The sequence below is a fragment of the Bacillus rossius genome, unplaced genomic scaffold (genome assembly GCF_032445375.1).
Source record: "Bacillus rossius redtenbacheri isolate Brsri unplaced genomic scaffold, Brsri_v3 Brsri_v3_scf22, whole genome shotgun sequence".
Lineage (NCBI taxonomy): Eukaryota > Metazoa > Arthropoda > Insecta > Phasmatodea > Bacillidae > Bacillus > Bacillus rossius.
The window spans coordinates 1000001-1020000 of NW_026962393.1; the positions used below are offsets into that span (position 1 = coordinate 1000001).

At 45.7% G+C, this 20000-nt stretch overlaps 1 non-coding gene across 1 annotated transcript; it reads right to left on the reverse strand.

Annotated features, from left to right (window-relative positions):
- Positions 1-9971: 9971 nt before the first annotated feature.
- Positions 9972-10090, reverse strand: LOC134543851 (5S ribosomal RNA). The gene has a single exon (XR_010077300.1). It is a non-coding gene; the product is annotated as a 5S ribosomal RNA (ribosomal RNA).
- Positions 10091-20000: the final 9910 nt, after the last annotated feature.

Consider the following 20000-nt stretch of genomic DNA (forward strand, 5'->3'; position numbering starts at 1 on the left):
CAGCACCAGCTGCAGCACCAGCACCAGCAGCAGCACCACCAGCTGCAGCAGCAGCACCACCAGCTGCAACACCACCAGCAGCAGCCACAACACCACCAGCAGCAGCAACCGCAGCACCACCAGCTGCAGCACCACCAGCAGCAGCCACAGCACCACCAGCTGCAGCAACACCAGCAGCAGCCACAGCACCAACAGCAGCACCAGCAAACGCAGCAGCCACAGCACCACCAGCCGCAGCACCACCAGCAGGAGCTACAGCACCAACAGCAGCAGCACCAGCAGCAGCGACAACACCATCAGCCACAGCCACAACAGGCTGCCCAGGCGACTCCACCACGACCCACATCGCAGCAACCACGCCTCGAGAAGGCCCAGATGCAGCACCATACACAAGAGGACACCAGGATACACCACGACACCAGGGACACCATCGCCGATGACACCACCGCCATGGACACCGCCATCATGCCCCAGGAGATGATGGCAGCGACACCACCACCAACAGCACCATCAGCCCCACCAGCTACACCACCAGCGCAGCAACCACGAGTGACACAACGAGGGATCGCGCTAACTTTACCGAAACCACCAGCACTCAGCCAAGAGGAAGCCACCACTGCCCTTAACAGCAGCAACACACTCTACAATGAGCTCCAACACCGACAGGAAGCCAACTTGACAGATGCCAGTCGCCAGTTCGCCTTGGACCTCTGCAATCTCCTGGCAGCATGGGCCGACCCTGCAATACAACAAAAACACAAACTACAGATGGCAGCTGACCTCGCCATGAACATCTTCGGTATCATCTCCCATGCGCAGACAAACCACTAAGACACCAAACACTGCACCACTTCACACACTGGCGACATGGAATGCGAGAAGCATCAAGACAAAAACACTAGAAACACAAGACTTTCTCCGCAAACACAATGTACAAATATTCGCCATACAGGAAACACACCTGCATCCCTCTGACACACTGAAGCTTCCAGGCTACAAAATATACCGCACGGACAGACCACTTACAGCTCCACAGCAAATAACACCACACCCCCCTCAACCGCAACCTATCCGAGGTGGAGTGGCACTAGCAGTTCGCCATGATATCAAGCACCATGAAGTCAAACTCCCCGACATGGGGAAAATTGAGGCTGTCGCTGTGTCCACCACAATAAATGGCAGGCCGTGCACCATCATGTCATTGTATGCCCCCCCAGGAAAATCTATCACTGCAGCCAACCTGAGAAATTTTGCCAACAGCTCTGCCACTTTCCTGGCCCTAGGGGATCTAAACGCCAAACACCCCTCCTGGAACTGCAAGGCAACAACACAAAATGGCCGCCTCCTTTACAACCATCAACAGAGGAACACATACATGGTCTGCGCCCCCTACAGCCCCACTCACTATCCTGACATCGCCAATCACACTGCCGATGTGCTCGACTTCACCATCTACAAGAACACCACATTCATCTATGAACTAGATGTCATTAATGAACTACACTCAGACCACCTCCCAGTCATCGCAACACTCGAAGATGCAAATGCTACCATCGAACCTGCTACACCAATTTTGAACTACGACAAGGCAAACTGGAAGAAACTCAACAAGCATATGGAGCAGCACCTCCGCCTCCCAGACCCACTAACTACACCACAGGCCGTCGAAGAAGCAGCACAGCACATCACAACTACACTCCAACAGGCCATCAAGATTGCAATTCCCGTGAAGAAACCACCGAAGACAACCGGATACACTCTTCCAGCACACATAGTAACACTCATCACCACCCGCAACCACACACGCCGCCTGTGGCAGCGCCATCGTCTTCCAGCCTACAAGACAGAAGTAAACAGCATACAAGAACGCATAAGAACAGAATTGGCTGCACACAGAGCCACAGAATGGGACACCACAGTAGCGGACCTCTGCTCTGGAGACAACACACTCTGGCACATGACCAAACGCCTAACTAAATCAAATGTGAATATTCCCCCTCTCCAGACTGGGGACACCAACTCACCAACTGCCTATACACCACAGGACAAAGCTAACACTCTCGCGGACACACTGCAGCAAGCCTTCTGCCCCAACGACACACCCTCGTCTCCAGGCCACACCACCATGGTGGAACAGCGACTCAGGGAATTACTACACCAACCACCTAAAGACATACCAGCACCAACCTGCAACAGGGAAGTTGCCAGAATTATTAAACACTTGAAGCCACGAAAAGCACCTGGGGACGATGGCATACAGGCGATCGTCCTGAAGCAACTCCAGGACCACTCCATCAATGCCATCACCACTTGCATCAATGGCATATTCACTACACATACCTGGCCAGCACTCTGGAAACCAGCCAAGGTCATACTGTTTCCAAAGCCTGGGAAAGACCCCACCTCCCCTCGCAACTACAGGCCGATCAGCCTACTCAGCACCATCTCCAAAGTGGCGGAGAAAGTGCTACTGTCCCGCCTGGAAGCACACCTGAAGTTACACCACACCATCCCGGACCAGCAATTCGGATTCAGGGCACACCATTCCACCACTCACCAACTCGTCCGCATTGTCGAACACATCACCACTGCGTTTAACAAGAAGCAGTACACCGCCGCAGCATTCCTGGACATCGAGAAAGCATTCGACAGAGTATGGCACCAGGGGCTGCTATACAAGCTACATCAAATCACACTACCAGACTGCTACATACAGCTCCTCGCATCGTATCTCACAGACAGGACATTCTACACAAGTCTCCCCGGCGCAGAATCCACCAACAAGCCAATTCTCGCCGGTGTACCGCAGGGCAGCATTCTTGGCCCAGTTCTCTTCAACATTTATGCACACGACCTGCCTGTTCCTGCCAGAGCACACACGGCCTGCTACGCAGACGACACCATGATTTTCGCAAGCTCCACGCGGCCATATCTTGCGGTCCGCAAAGTCCAGGAAGGACTACGACTTGTGCAAAAATGGCTGACAAAATGGCGAACAGCTGTCAACGTAAGTAAATCGGAAGCGATTTTATTCACCAGGCGTAGAGCACCAGAACGCCTACACCGACTACACCTCCTCGGCGAAGACATACAGTACAAATCCAGTGTAAAATACCTTGGCATCTTCATGGACTCGAAGCTGACCTGGAAACTCCACATCTCGAACAAAATGGCGGCATCATACGCCCGCATGGCGAAGCTCTATCCACTGCTAGGCCCACGCAGCACACTAGACCATCACACTGCCACTCTACTCTACAAGACATGTATACGCCCAATCTTCACATACGCAGCCCCTGCGTGGGGCTACGCAGCAGCACAGCACCTCAAGAAGTTACAACTGACACAGAATAAAGCCTTAAGACGCATAGCTAAAGTCCCGCGCTACGTGCCGACAATCCCACTACACAGGGAACTGAAAATTAACACAGTGCGAGAAGCAATCCAAGCTCAAGCTGAGAGATTCTACAAATCTATTCCAGCCCATGAAAACCCACTCATTCGTGCCCTAGGACAATACAACACTACAGCAAAGTGGAAACACCGAAGACCGAAGCACCTGCTCGTCCCGAAGCCACCATGATTACATAAACTACACCACTCCACATTTCCGCCTCGCAGCTCAAGCGCAAGACGGACCACACACTGCGCACCACCGCGGAAGCCACACGACAAACAGCATGGATATGTAAATTAACCTTCACCTGCTCCCACCACTACTTCCAACCGACACGAATCGGCGCACTGCACTGACAATCACCGATTCATTCACGAATCACCTGGCTGCGACTCGCATGGACACCAACCATAGTGCCTGCTCATAAGATTCGCTCTGTTTCGCACCAAATCCCTCACCTCATTATGGCTTATGCCTCGGGAGTGCTTACAGTGCTAAATCGTTTATATAATTTCCTTTTTAGTGTTAATGTGTATGTTTTTTCGCTACCTAATCGACCCCCCCCCCTATGCCCAATCCTTCGTCACAGAGCACAAACTAGCACCAATTGCTCCTCACGTTCTATTAACCCCACCCAGAGACACCAACCGCAGTGCCTGGCCAAGGCAGCAAACTTAAAGAAAAAAGAGGAGAAAAAAAAAAAAAAAAAAATAGCTAATAGTATTAGTTTTAGAGTTCTTTGTTGCAGGTCGCGGCAATCAAACCGCAGCCCTTGAGTAATCTCGGGGCAAACCAACACGACGTTCGGCAAGCCTGCTGCCTCAACTGCCTAAATGGTGCAACAAATGCCTCTGCGACACATATCCCTGTCGCAGAGGCACCAAACCTATCCTATATTCCTCGCTCCCGCTTTCTCCGGTCTGCCGGGCGCGAACCGCGTTTACAATCGGGCTACAGGTTTCCTCCAGTGCGATCGCTGGTTTACTGTAGCCATCCCACTTTGCAACTTCCCGACGGCTGCCGGGGCGCTAATTGCCGCGCCTCTGCAGCCTTATTCTTAGCGCTAGACGCACGCGGGCCACTGAGTCCTCGCCCACGAGAGTGAGGGAGGACTCAGGCCATTATTACTTTTCTACGAAACGCGTATAGGCCTCGGCCTGGAACGTATTAGGAACCTCCCGTAAAATCAATCCCATTTTTGTTAGGAGGGCTCGCAATCACTTCGGTTGTGCGAGACTGACTTCAGCGTGGAGGGGCTGTTGTCTATAAAAAAAAAAAAAATTACAGCACGCGCAGACGGACCACGATGGCGCGCACGAAGCAGACGGCTCGTAAATCTACTGGAGGCAAAGCGCCGCGCAAGCAGCTGGCCACCAAGGCGGCTCGCAAGAGCGCGCCGGCCACGGGGGGAGTGAAGAAGCCACATCGCTACCGCCCTGGCACTGTCGCGCTGCGAGAAATCAGGCGCTACCAGAAAAGTACCGAGCTGCTTATCCGCAAGCTGCCCTTCCAGCGCCTGGTGCGAGAGATCGCCCAGGACTTCAAGACAGACTTGCGCTTCCAGAGCTCGGCCGTCATGGCGCTGCAGGAGGCCAGCGAGGCTTACCTGGTGGGGCTCTTCGAGGACACCAATTTGTGCGCCATCCACGCCAAGAGGGTCACCATCATGCCCAAGGACATCCAGCTTGCCCGGCGTATCCGTGGCGAGCGTGCTTGAGTTCCTTGCCATTTTTTTTGCAAGGGGGAAAAAAAAAAACAGCCCTTATTAGGGCTAAAAATAACTGTCAAATTTGAAAGGAAAACAGTTGTCTGGCTTTTTGTACCTATTAGCTGTCGTTGACCTTTACCCAGCCAATAATATATTACATTAATAAGAATTTGGAAAAACACAGTTATAGTGTCTGTGTTTTGAGGTGGTTGTTTATATTGTACACAAAAGATTTGCACACAATGCAATGTATTCTGCATAGGAAATAAAAACTCTTCAAACAGTGCCTGTCTGCAGTAGCAGCACCATCAGCAGCAGCAGCAGCAGCAGCAGCATAAAGTTCACCATTAATACCCTGAGACCTAATCCTTACAAAAAAAATATGTGTGTGTGTGTGTATATATGTGTATATATATATATATATATGCTGAAATAAGAGTGAGATGTTTGTAAGACGTTTTCCTGCTTAAAAACTTTAAATAATTTTGCACCTAAACTATACACACAATGTAATTGATAAATTTCTTTATTTATTTATTTATTTCCCCCGCTTCAAATACCATAAGAAATTTTTTAACCAGAATTTTACCTAACGGCAGAGGTGTGGCTATAGGAGGCAATGATTGCAACAACTGATACCTTCATGACTAGTATTGTTGGCCCTTAGAAGGGCCGATAAGGTGGTACAGTGCCACAGAAAGTGCCAGCGGTCCTGCTGGCATCTTCATTTCCGCTTTGGGGCTGCTTTCTTGGGCGACTTGCTCTTTGGGGCAACCTTCTTTGGCTTTGGAGCACGGGGTTTCTTCGTGGGAGGTTTGGACACCTTTTTTGCCTTTGAAGGTGCCTTCTTGGGCTTGGGGGTTGCAGCTGCTGCCTTTTTTTTCTTTTCTGCTGTAGGCGGAGTCTTCTTGACTGGTTTCTTGCCCACCGCTGCCTTCTTGGCTACGGATCGCTTCTTTTCCTTAGGGGCAGCTGCACCACGCTTGCCGCTTGGAGCCTTGGGCTGGTCCGGAGCACCGGTGGTCCCTGAAGCCAGCTTGAAGGAGCCAGACGCACCCTTGCCTTTGGTTTGGACAAGCTCGCCGCTAGCCACTGCTGCCTTCAAGTATTTCTTGATGAAAGGTGCCAGCTTTTCCGCATCTACTTTGTAGGTAGAGGCGACGTATTTCTTGATGGCTTGCAGTGATGAGCCGCCCCTTTCCTTGAGGCTCTTGATCGCAGAGGCCACCATTTCAGATGTGCGCGGGTGCGCGGGCTTGGCTCGTGGCTTCTTCGACGCAGCCTTGCCTTTCTTCGGGGAAGCTGCCTGTGATGGGGCAACAGCTGGTGCTGCAGTCGCTGCTGCGGTATCTGCCATGACGAGACTGATCCTACAGAATGCAAGAGCAAAGTGAAAATAAAATTTTTCTCTCTGCAAATATCTGGTTACCCAATTTTCTGGTTGCGGACGGTTCAGAAAATTCTCGATGCCTTGCTCACGTAGGGAGCAGCGCACTTTGGACAGCGAAAGTAACGTAGGGCTTCTTTAGCACTGATTTTTCAATGTTTTCTAAATGTCAGCAGTCTACGATGACATAATGGGCAGTTCCACTAATAGTGTAATTTTTTTATGGCAGCTGCACTGTTTAATTTGCACTGCGAGCTGTTTAAATTTACTGCTACACCAAACAGGGAACTTTTCATTTGCAGATGTTATTCAAGGAATCAAATACGTAATTTGTGCTGGAATCACTTGAAAATGGTTAAATTAACTTAGGTATACTTTAGTGTATAGTATGCTGAAAATGTGGAGATAATTTCATGAAGGCTGTTTGCTGTGGAAGCACTAGCAAATCACCTTGTTCAGTGCCACCTGGAATGGCTTTCTTCGTGCACCTCCAAGGATGATGTGATTATTATTGTGAGTAAATTTTGTTTACATTTTCATTGTGTGAATAATAAAACTTTTAACTGTACACACAACAAGCATTTCACTTGGATCTGATGCATTCTCAAGAGTGCAGTTTCTGTTTAGCTTTTAAAACTGGCTGCCCTTCAATTCACTCAAGGTGCAGATGCAAGTTGCTGATGAAGTATTCCACACACATGCTACATTGGAGAAATATTTTAATAAAAATTAAAACTCTTGCAGGATTTCGAATAAAAACTATCCTATTTATCCCTTCTATGTTTTGGTACTGCGAAATTGAGAGAGGTAAGTAAGTTGTGAGGTTATTTTTACTTGCTTGCATGTGAGGTTAGCAGAGCAAAAATATTTTTGAAATTGCAGATACATGGTCACTTTATTTCGTTGCAAACATTTATAAGCTCGTAATCTTATTTAAAGTCTCCATACTTAATGCGTTTGGAAAACCTTCTTTCTCTCAATTTTACAATGGAACAAAATTTTACTTGTATGTGTACATTAATTCCATCTCTAAATGATGTAGGTTTACGCACCGAGATCAGGTACATTGTAGAGAGAAAAACACACGAGTACCTGCTTATTTTGAAGTTTTAATGAGTATATTAAAAAAAAAAAAAAAAAAAACGATAAAAATATAATTGAAAAAGTATATTATTCACGTATTTTTGAGGATGAGGGGAGGGGGTGTTTTTGTCCGATGGTCGTTTATCTTTAAAGAAATTTCCGTTGGACCTGTGCGTTCTTGCTCTGCCAATTCTCGAAAAATGAAATATTTTAAGTCGTCTTTTATGTGCTAACTTCATTATATTTGGCTGCATTCGTATTTTTATTAGTTTTGAAACATTCATGTCACGGAAAATAATCATAAACCAGGACAAAAACGTTTTGACTAAATGTTCTAGGTTGGTTGTAAAACATTTTCTTATTTTATTTCACATCGGAAACATCTGTTAAGTTGTAAGCTTTGTAATGAATGCGACAGTCACTTGTTCGCTGAAGTGTTTGTTTAAGAAATTAGTATTGTAAATTTGTTTATGGTCTTGTTAAATGAAATTTTAAGTGAAATCATTTGGGAAAACAGAGGCTACAGGAATTTTCAACACAACTTGATGACCGACGTTGTGACTAGTGTGGGAGTGTGTGCTCGTGTAAATATCAATTTTTCTTACTCCTCGTGCCGGTCAACAGGAAAACAGCGAGTGTGTTATCTCATCGCGGGCGTGTGATTGCGTGTGGTAAATTGTGCTAGGTTAATTACCGCAAAACTCCACTGTGTGCAAATATGTAGTGTGTCGCTGTATGCAAATATTTGGTATGTCTTTTTTTTTTTTTTTTTTTTTTCAGGCAATACACACTTTGAATTTTACACAATTTCGATGCTGCAACCTAAGTGTATACATGCGAATAGGATTGCTTAAATGAAAAAGTAAAGTAGGAGGTAAGTGCAAATGTTTCCAGGAGGTTATGCACACACAATCTATTTTATGAATTAATAGTTATTATCTAAGAAAATGATAGAAGATTATAAATAATGTGTGCAGAATAATACAGAATTTGCATGTTACACAAAAAAAAAATATATATATATTCCAAATATTGTTAGCAAAATGCACCTAGATTAGTGAGCTGGATTTTTTTTTTTTTTTTGTATTTTTGTTCTGTTGATCCCACGTGGAGTCAAGGCTCCGGGATATAGAACATGTATGTGCAGACAATTAATATTTACATGATGCAAGTTACCAAGAAAAAAAATTTCAAAAAAAAAAAATACATAACATGTTACACAGTTTAACTTTATGCAAAACATGAAGCAGCTGTTATCACAAGTCCATTCAACAAATTAACAGTTCAATTTCTCTATTATCAATCAAATTAAAGAATAGCTTCAGAGGGTAGGTAGGATATTCTAGAAGAATTTTTTTTACTGTTTTTTTTTTTAATACTGGTAAATTGTTTTAGTTATTTTCTGTGATATTAAGTTGTAAAGTTTTACTCCCAAGTAATTTAGTCCATTTTCAAATCGCCTAGTGTTATGTTCAACTATCCTCAATTTACTAGCATTTCTGGTGTTATACCTATGTGCGAATATCTAAAAAAAAAAAAAAAAAAAAAAATAATAATTTTTTTTTTCTTCTTTTTCTTAAGAATGAATAAAAAGTTTCTAGAACGTATTCATTTATGGCAGTCAGGACTTTAAGTTTTTTGAATTTTGGTCTGCAGTTAGATGATTTTTTATCTTTTGTTATTATTCTAATAGCTCCTTTTTTTTTTTTTTTTTTCCCCCAATGTTATATGGCAGAAAGAGTAGAGCTATGGCTACTGTGACATCATGCATTGATGGGAAGGTTATTGTTGGATAACAAAAATTTAGATGATATAATTTTTATTTTTTTCCATACACAACACATTGCAGGTACAATTTTACAGGTTACAGCTGTACCACCTCTAGTATTGCTGCCGACCATCCAACAAATGAGCACACTAAACAGGCATTGATGACATTGTTATCAACGTCTTTTTGAATCTCTCATTATTATACATAACTGCCCACTGAAACAGAGAAACTTCAAAATAGGTGTGTGTGTGTGTGTTTATATATATATATATATATATATATATATATATATATATATATATATATATATATACATATATACATATATACATACATACATACATACATACATACATACATATACACTTATATATTTATTTTTTCACTTTGAATTTTGTATGAGGTATACACATGCAAAGATTCACAGCTACTGGGTGGGTGAGTGAGTGAGTGAGTGAGTGAGTGATTGATTGATTGATTGATTGATTGATTGATTGATTGATTGAGAGAGAGTGAGTGTGTGTGTTAGGGGGGGGGGGGGAAATGTGGTGATTGTGGGGGAAAAAAAAATTTAAAATTGAAATTTTTAAAAAAAAATTTTTTTCTGTAGGGTGCAAAATAGTAGTGCCAACGGCACGTGGTGTTCCCAAGCGGTCACCCATCTAAGTACTAACCACGCTCGACGATGCTTAACTTCGGTGATCGGACGAGAACCGGTGTGTTCATCGTGATATGGCCGTTGGCAATGATATAGATGTTTTTTTTTTTGCAGTTTGTATTTGCCACTCGAAATAGCTATACCAGGTGTGATTGTTACAAACAACAGGAGAAATCGTGTAATGAACACTCTTTTACTTCCCCCCCCCCCCCTCCCCACACACAACACCCACCACCCTCACCATCCCAACCACCAAAGCCCTCTTCAAAATACACTCTCACACACACACACAAACCCACACTCTATAACTGATGAACATTACCATAACTTCTTAAAGCCATTAGATAATATTTAACTCAAGAAAGGTATTGTGATATGTTTAAAGAAAGAAAGGTGAAACCTTTAACTTTACCAGCAGGTATTAGTATCACTGAGGTATCTTCTAGGTTGTAGCAGCAATAGTAGTAATAATAATAAAATTAAATAAGGTAATAAAAAAGAAAAGTTATACATGTGATCAAATCATGAATGTATAAAACTGGAATGAATTTAAATTTTTTTTATTTTTCTTCATAGGCTGTTTTGAAATTGATGAGTAAGTGCCTCTTCTTTTAAATTTTTTAATGCTGAACACTGTTACATAAGAGATGAATGTTTAGAAAATTTAAAAAAAAAAAAGCTAGCCCAGCCCCCTCCCCCCCTCACACAAAATCCAAACAAAAAAAAAACACCCTCCTTCAAAACATCACATAATCATCCAGCCAGCAGTGCAGACGAGAAATTTGCACTCGGGGCCGCCATTTTGACGATAAATTCTTGCATGGCACACCAAAGGTAGGAAAGAATTTAAAAAAATAAAAATAATGGGCGAGCACCCTCGCGTCTGCCTGTAGAAAATGAAGTTAAAAGTAACATAACCTAAAGACAGGCACACACTAGGGTGCTCCCAGGCGGTTGAGAAATTTTTTCCCGCCAAAAGACTTATATATATTATTTATTTTACTGTTTTTGGCAGGGGGCTATGTCGGTCTGTGTGCAAAGTAGTTCCTACTCCCGCCGCCAGGAGCGCGCGCGGTGGGTAGCGATGTTGTTTTTTCTGCTTTCATTTGTTTATTATTTAGAGGGTTAATGCTATGTAAATGTACGCAAGTTTGGTTATGTGTCGGTAGTTGTGCGAGATTTAATTTCCGAAACGAAATTTGACTTTCATCGGCCTGCATTTCTCACTTATTCGGAAAATACATGTGTGTTTATGTATGTATAATAATCGAGTGATTTTGTAATAATTTGGAAGTTTTGTTTGCGTGTGCGATGTGGGGAAGAAAAGGTGTGCACACGAGTCCTAGGGCTATATTTTTTTTTATTGCGAAATATTTACTTCATGTGGTGAAAAATTTTAAATTATTTGTGATGCAAGTGAAATTTTTTTTTTTTTTTTCAGTTGGGTGATGTGTTTGTCCTCGTTTGTGTGCAAGGAAGCAAACATGCTGAAGGTAAGGGGCCATAAATGACACTTTAAAATATTAGTTTACCATTAATTTTGGTTAAATATTAAATTGCCATATAAGTAAAATCATGTCAACTGTTGTATTCCACCCAGTATAAGCTGTTAGTAATGGGTACTTAATATAAATAGAATAAATGTAAGCATTTTCGTCTGCATGAAAATTCACTTTTTTTTTGGATCCATTTGTACTGTGGGTAGTTAAATAGTACATTATGTTGTTTTTACTTCGAAGTACAAAACATCTTGTGCATGATTGCAAATTCAAACGCAGTTAAGCATAATATGAATTCGAATTATGTGTGTGTGTGTGTGTATATATATATTTTTTTTTCATTTTTTTTTTTTTTTTTTTTTTTTTTTTTTTTTTTTTTACTGTGTCCAGTTTTAGCACAAATGGAATTATTTTCAAAGTGAATCGATGCAACTGGTCTTTGCCATTAATATTGATATATGATCTAACTAAATTAAATAGAAAGGATTTTTTTATTTATTTTTTTATATATATAAATATATTTGTAGCAATGTACTAATGACCACAGAAGTAAGCAAAAAAAAAAAATATATATATATATATCTCAGCCAGTAAACCATGCGTCTTAAAGACTTTTTTTAATGAAAATATTTCTGCCTTGGTTAAGCTTACATTTACTATCATAGGGATTGAGGGAATTGTAGAACAGCAGCAGAAGCATTTCCTTTCATGATCATGTTCTTGGTCCTGAAAAGGACCGTTTATGTAAGCATGTGCACACCAGACCTGCTCACTTGGAGCTGGTGTATTTGGTGACAGCCTTGGTGCCCTCGCTGACAGCGTGCTTGGCCAGCTCCCCGGGCAGCAGCAGTCTCACGGCCGTCTGTATCTCGCGGCTGGTGATGGTGGAGCGCTTGTTGTAGTGGGCGAGGCGGCTGGCCTCTGCCGCGATGCGCTCGAAAATGTCGTTCACGAAACTGTTCATGATGCTCATGGCCTTAGATGATATGCCAGTGTCCGGATGAACTTGCTTCAACACTTTGTAGATGTAGATTGCGTAGCTTTCCTTCCTCTTGCGCTTCTTTTTCTTGTCGCCCTTCGAGATGTTTTTCTGGGCCTTGCCCGCCTTTTTGGCTGCCTTACCGCTCGTCTTGGGGGGCATCGTAGGTCTGAGCTGTGCCGCTGTCGCTAGATGAGTGAGACGGGAATTTTTTTTTTTTTTTTGCAATAGCCCCTCCACGCTAAAGCCAGTCCCACACAACCGAAGTGATTGTGGGCCCTCCTATAAAAATGGGAGTGATGTGACGAGAGGAAATTTATGCGTGCCAGGTGGGACCTATACGCTTACTTTAAATACTGAAAAAATGCCAGTGCCACTCCCCACTCCTGCGGGGGAGGGGGGAGTAGCGCGGCGACGTGCGTCTGGCGCGAAGCAAGACTGCAGGAGCACGGGAATTAGTGCTCCGGCAGGCATAGGGGTTTAGCAAATGGGTTGGCAGCAGTAAACCAGCGATCGCACTGGAGGAAACCTGCTACCCGGTAGTGAAAATGTCCGCCCGGATATCCCAGAGGGGAGGAGGGGGAAAATTGGATAAGGTATAACGCATCTGCCTGGGATGGCCAGATGCGTTATGTTGGTGTAACCTGGTTACTTGTACATGGCAGGAACATGGAATTTGAAGATTGGTCTCAGCAACGCCGAGTGCGCCAGTCCGTCGGCGCGACCTGCAACTAAAATAACATAAACGTAAGAGTACACAGCACATGATGATTCATGCTGCGAAATTACAGGAGATCGTGCAGTGGGGACCTGACACAGGCACTGTGGTTGGCGTCTCTGTGACACATAGGACGGGGTTGTTAGATTTTATGACGAGAAAAAATGTTTAATCGTAGCACTAAAATCTAACACTGTGAAGAAATAACACTGAAAGAAATTTTATTTATGTTGCGAAAGAATTTTTGTAACACTAAATAATTTTTAATGGGTTTTGGTGTGGCAATCTTGGGGAGAAAATGATGTACTCTGCAGTCGGCGAGTCGCTGTGGCAGGGGAAGGGAGTTGCTAAAATTAGGACGAGAAAGAATATTAATCGTAGCACTAATATCTAACACTGGGAGGAAGGAACACTTGGGAATATTTAATTTTACGTTGCGAAATAATTTTTAACACTAATTATATACAGTGGGTGCTGTGGAGGGCAAACTTGGGGAGAAGCTGACGATCTCTGCTGTCGGCGCGCCGCTCACATGGCTGCAGGCACTATGGGCGGTGTCTCTGCATACACTGTAGCGAAGCACAAGGCAGAAGATCGTTGGAATGTGGTGTGATTGATTGCGTGAGAGTTGCTAAATTCGATGGTAAAAGACCGAAGCACTAGGTGTAGTGCAGAAAAAGTTGTAATGAAAACTGAAGTGACTTCTCTGCGCGGGCGCACGGGAATGGAACTAAGTGAAAGTTTTCTATACCGTCCGCAACCGCGCGCGACTACCTCGAGCCACGCCCCCTCGCGCGCTCGCAGCCAATCAGCGCTGTTCCGGTCGGTGGTTGTGAATTTCTTGTGTGCGCTGCCGCGGAATTACGGCGGCTTCTCGCACAACACGTGTTTTGGTCTCTTGTGTGTTCTTGAATCTTCAGGTTTATATTTTCCAAGGCTACGAATGAGTGGATTGGAGTGTGTGGCAGATTGGGAATAAAAAGATGACGATAGTTTAAAGTATATTCGCTGAAGTGTGTCCATGTGTAGCTCCTTGTGTATGAGTGCTGTGGGGACATAGATAGGCACTTGTGCGACTCTTCTGAGAGCTTTATTTTGCGCAGATTGCAGTGAGCGGAGATTTGTGTTGGAGGCATAGCTCCAAGCTGGGGCTGCATAGGTCATAATAGGCCTTATACATGCCTGATATAAAAGCTTACCGTTTGTTGTGGAGATGCTGCTCTTGTGATTTAGGAGAGGATATAATTGCGCGAGCCTCGCATAGGCCTTGGCTCGTTTGTTTTGAATGTGTTGTTTCCATGTAAGCCTGGCATCCATGAGTACACCCAGGTATTCCACACAGGGGTAGAAAGAGATTGCGGCATTGAAAAGTGATAGTTGTGGCAGATGTTCTGGAATATGGCGCTTGGTAAAAATAATGGCCTTTGATTTTCCTACGTTGACTGCAGTTTTCCACTTTGTAAACCATTGCTGCAGTAGGTTTAGTGCTGCCTGTACTCTCTGCAGTGCAGCCGCAGGCCTCACAGAGCTTGAATATAGCATCGTATCATCTGCATAGCACGCTACTTCTACCCCCTGTGGGAAGGCTGGGAAGTCTGCCACATAGAGGTTGAATAATAAGGGGCCTAGAACACTGCCCTGTGGTACACCAGCCTTGATGGTACGGCGTGTAGAGGTGGCACCTGGGATGCAGGCATGGAAGTGTCGTTCATGTAGGTAAGAATCTAGTGTGCGGACATATGTGTCAGGGATGTGTGCTGTGTGAAGTTTATAGATTAGGCCTTCATGCCACACACGATCGAAGGCCTTTTCTATGTCTAGAAATGTCGCAGCAGTGTACTGTCTCCAGTCAAAGGATAGTGTGATCTGTTCAACTATCCGCACCAGTTGGTGGGTTGTTGAGTGCCCCGCTCTGAAACCGAACTGGTAGTCAGGGAGAGTGTGATTTTGTTCCAGATTTTGTTGGATGCGGCTGGTGAGGATTTTCTCAGCTATTTTTGAAAGTGTATTGAGGAGGCTGATGGGACGATAGCTGTTAGGGAGGCGGGGATCTTTACCAGGCTTGGGGAGTAGGATGACTTTGGCGTTTTTCCACACAGTTGGCCATGTATTGGTGTTTAGTATGCCATTTATGCAGGTGGCTATTGCCTGCAGAGCTGGGTCCTGTAGTTGTTTTAGGACGATCGTAGGTATCTTGTCCATGCCAGGTGCCTTGTTGTTTTTTAGTGATTTTATTACTCTCCTCACTTCCTCAGGAGAGGTGAGTACAGGCTCCTCCAGGAGGGGTGAGTTCCTGATTTGGCTGACCTGGTCATTTACATGTATTTCATGCTCTGGATCTGTGGGCTGAACGTTTGGCTGGAAGGCAAGTTCTTGGCTGTCCGCCAGCGCTGCCACTTTGTCTGTGGGTGTGTAGGCGACGCCTCCAGTCGGGAGTTGGATAGGAGGGATAGTGATAGGTTTTTTGGAGAGTGATTTGGTTAGTTTCCAGAGGGAGTTGTCCTGTGTGGTGAGGTTGAAAAGTTTCTCGTCCCATACTCTGGCCCTATGAAGTGCGAGCTGATTGTTTACTTCTGTCTGCAGGTGTTGAAAAATCCTCTTCAAGGCTGGGCATCTGTTTCTCTGCCATCTCCGACGTGCTTGGTTCTTGTCTGTGATGAGCTCCTTTATGTAGAGTGGAAGTGTCGCCGGGTCAGCTGTTCGTTTTGAAAGTGGGACAGATACATTTATGGCTTCCGCAACTACCTGTGTGAGGGAGGCGGAATAGGATTGGAGGTCATTTGGGGAGGAAATGATGGCAACAGGATTAATGTGTTTTTCAATGTAGCTATTTAATTTATTCCAGTTTGCTTTATGGTAGTTGCGGCTTGTTTTAGGTTGCGTTGCTAGCGAGTCGGTATTTTCAAGCGTAGCAATAACTGGCATATGATCTGAGTGAAGCTCGTAGATTACTTCTAGTTCATAAATAAAATTTGTGTTCATATAAATGGTTATGTCTAGTACATCTGGTGTCTGGAGTGAGGAGGTGGGGTAGCGGGTGGGGTGATAGGGAGCGCACACCATGTATGTGCTCTGTTCCTGGTGTCGAAACAATGTGTGTCCATTTGCAGTGACCCGTGCGCAGTTCCAGGAGGGGTGCTTGGCGTTTAGGTCCCCTAGCAACAGAAAGGAGGGTGTGAATGTTGCCAGAGCCTGCAGGTTTTCTGTTTTTAATGATTTTCCTGGTGGGGCATAGGCAGCAATGACTGTGCAGGGCCTGCCATTTATAGTGACTGAGGCTGCTACTGCCTCCATCATGCCTAGGTCTGGAGTTTGTATAGTGTGGTGTAAGATGGTGGATTTTATTGCTAGAGCAACCCCTCCCCCCTGGGCTGTGCGATCCTTCCTGTGTATAATGTAACCCTGTAGTCTGAATGTGTCTGTGGGTGCCAGGTGTGTTTCTGTAAGAGCTAAAATGTGGATGTCGTGTTCCCGAAGAAATAACTCTAGCTCCTGTGTTTTGTGGCGGACACTGTTTGCATTCCATGTGGCAATATTTTTGATGGTGATGGTATGATTAATGTGTGGGTGCATGTGCAACGTCGGACATGGCAGTGATGAGCTCAACTGCAAGGCGGACTCTGTGTTCAAGGGGGACAGTAGTGTCTAACCAGGCTGTGAGGAGGTTGACAAGTTTTGTGGCTATGTCCATGTGGATTGGTTGTGTTGTGGCAATTTTTGTGAGAGTGCCCTTAAGCACTGAGCACGCCTTGAAGTTAGTGTCTGTCTGCGCTTGCGTAACCTCCATTGGGGGCAGTGGCAGCGGGAGGTTGGCAGTTATTGGTTGCGCCGGCTGGGCAACTGGAACTGGAACAGGCTGGCTGGCAGCAACAGCGGTGGCAGGATGTTGCTGCGCCGGGGCAGGTTGCTGAGTTGGTGCAGTTTGCCTGGCATTTTCACGCAGTGCAGCCTGCAGTTCAGTCAGCCGCGTTTGCTGCGGCTCACTGTTCTTAGGCTGCTGTGCCGGTCTGCGTGGCTCTTGTCTGCGTTGTTGCTGTTGCTGGGGTTGCTGCGTGTGATTGTGGTACGCAGCTCTGGCGTTTCTTTGCCTCTGCCCTCGTTGTTGACGCGGGGACCATGCAAGTGCATCGGGGTAGTCTTCCTCGTCGAGGCCTTGAAACCTATTGTTGGTTTGGGCTGGCCAGTGCTGCTCTCTTGGCAGACTTCTGGCCCTTCGACCATGGCGGACTTGTTGCCAGCCATCACTGTCCGCCTGATGGTTAGCTTGTCGAGATGGTATGTGTTGTGGTTGTGGTGCTTGTCTGCCCGGTTGTCTTGTATGTTGGTAATAGTTATTATTAGGGGCAGTCTGCCGCAGATTGGGGGCGCCTCTGTCCCTAGGCCGGCGACGTGCCATGGCCTTGAGGTACTCAGGGCAGCCCCTGAATCTGGCATTGTGGCCCTGTTGGCAGTTTACGCATTTTGGCGGATTTGAGCAGCCCTGTTGGTGCTTGTGCGGCCCTGCACACTGGGGGCACGCGATCCTGAAGTGGCATTGCTTAGACACATGCCCGAGCTGGCAGCAGTTGCCACACTGCAATGGCGCATTTGGGTGCAGGTAGTCGACAATGCGTACTCTGAGTCCAAATACATATTTAATTTGGTTGATTTTATCTTCGCTGCCCTGCGGCACATCCAGCAGGAACATGTTGAGGGCGCGCCTGTTGAAGTCATACATTTGATGAATGACTACGACAGGGACATGTTGCGCCAGAAGGTCGCTGGTGATGCGGCTGATGTTGGTGCCGGCAGGAATGTCCTTGAGGACGTACTTGAGGGGCTTGTCCTCTGGTGCGCGGGTTACGAAGAATTCGACCCCGGATTCTGAGATGATTCTGAGTCCCTCATGATACATGGGGACTGAAGCGAAGTGGTACATAGTACCCCTCTGAGTGTTTTTTGCCATGAATTTGATGTGGTGTTGCACGAGCTTGTCGTACAAGCATTCGTAGGGCACTTTTGCATTGTGCCACACTGTTATGGGGGCGGACTTGTAGATGGGGGGGTCCGCCTGTGTCTGAGGTTGAGATTGTGTGCCTTGGCTAACAGCTACCGGTGCCGGCAAGGCCGTGTCAGCCGGTGCTGTTGCCATGCAGTTGTCTGGCAACTGGGGGGCATGTGAGGGCCCTGGTTGCTGACCTATACTGAGATATTTAGCCGCGCGGTCATCTAGCTCATTGCTGGACCTTTTAACGCCTGCTCGGTCACTAGCAGTGATGTCCATTTGGCTAACTTGGCCTGTTGCCATTTTTACGAAAAAATTTGAAGCTAGGGAATTATTACGGAACGCCTACCACAAAGGAAGGGAGTGGAGCACCCACTGACCTACGACCCTGGGACTGAGTTAGCCAGGGCCGCGGCTAGGCAACGAGGCGCTGCGCCTCTGGGTGTCACACACTCATATATACAAGCCTATCCGTCGCACGACGCGGTCGTAAAAACTGGGGGTGGAAATCTAACTGAATATGCTCTCTGTGGCAGCGCAGAAACTACATGCTCACTGCACGAACAGCTAACGAGTGAGTGAGAGTGAGTGAGTGAGACGGGAATTTTTTTTTTTTTTTTTTAGACTACAGCCCCTCCACGCTGAAGTCAGTCTCACACAGCCGAAGTGTTTGTGAGCCCTGCTAACCAAATGGGAATGATTTGACTGAGGGAATTGATGCGTGCCAGGTGGGACCTATACGCTTAATTTGATAACTGAGTAACTGCCTATGCTGTCTTCACTCTCCTGTGAGGGAGGGGGAAGCAGCTGGCGACGTGCGTCTGGCGCGGTCAAGCCTGCAGGGGTGCGGAATTTGCACCCCGACAGCCTATGGGGAGTAGCAAAGGGTAGACAACAGTAAACCAGCGAGCGCACTGGAGGAAACCTGTTGCCTGTGAGTGAAAAGTTAACGCAACCGAGGGCCCGAAGGGATAGGAAGCGGATGAGGGCGAATGGGATCTGTGGCTCTCCCAGATGGGATTTCTGGAAGAGCCATTTTGAGCACGCCATGCGGCGTATGTGCTCGGCAGGCACGAGCGAATGTGGCTATTTAGGCCTCGGCATCTCGAGGGCGGCAGGAACTGCTGGCGCGACCTGCAACTAAAGATAAAGACACATATTTACATTGTTCTATAACTATGTTTAATGGCTATTAGCCCGGTTAGGCTAATAATGGGGCTCGTGCGCTCAGGCACTATGGCCGGCGTCTCTGAGCCACAAGATGATGGGTGAAGTCGTGGGTTTAGATTTATGTTGCGAAAAATTTTTAATATTTAATATATATGCATATATAATTAATAATTACAATTATATATGCATATATTTTTCACTACTGGGGTGGTTTAGAAGCACTGGGGGGGGAGAAAAATTATGACGTTAAAATAATTTTTAAACACTAAAAATTCGGGTGGGCATGGCAGCAGCTCTCTGGAACATGGCGCCCTCTCCCTCGCCGACAGGCACTGTGGGCGGCGTCTCTGTGGCGGCCCCCAGGGAGGGCGGGGAACATGGAGCACAGCTGCTGGAGAGTAGATGACAGGGTGAGTGGGGGGAAAATTATGTTGCAAAACTTCAATAATTTAGGAAGAAAAACTAAAAATGAGTGTGGGATAATTGCACTGAAAAGGGGGAAACGGCGATTCTCGTTGTTTTCTTAAATCAGGGTGGTGAAATTTGTTGAATCAGGATACGGTTTCTTAATGGTGAGTGTTTTAGGAACAATTTGCCAGTTCAAACATGACGGTGGAGTTTATAGTTAAAAAGTTATGTGGAATTT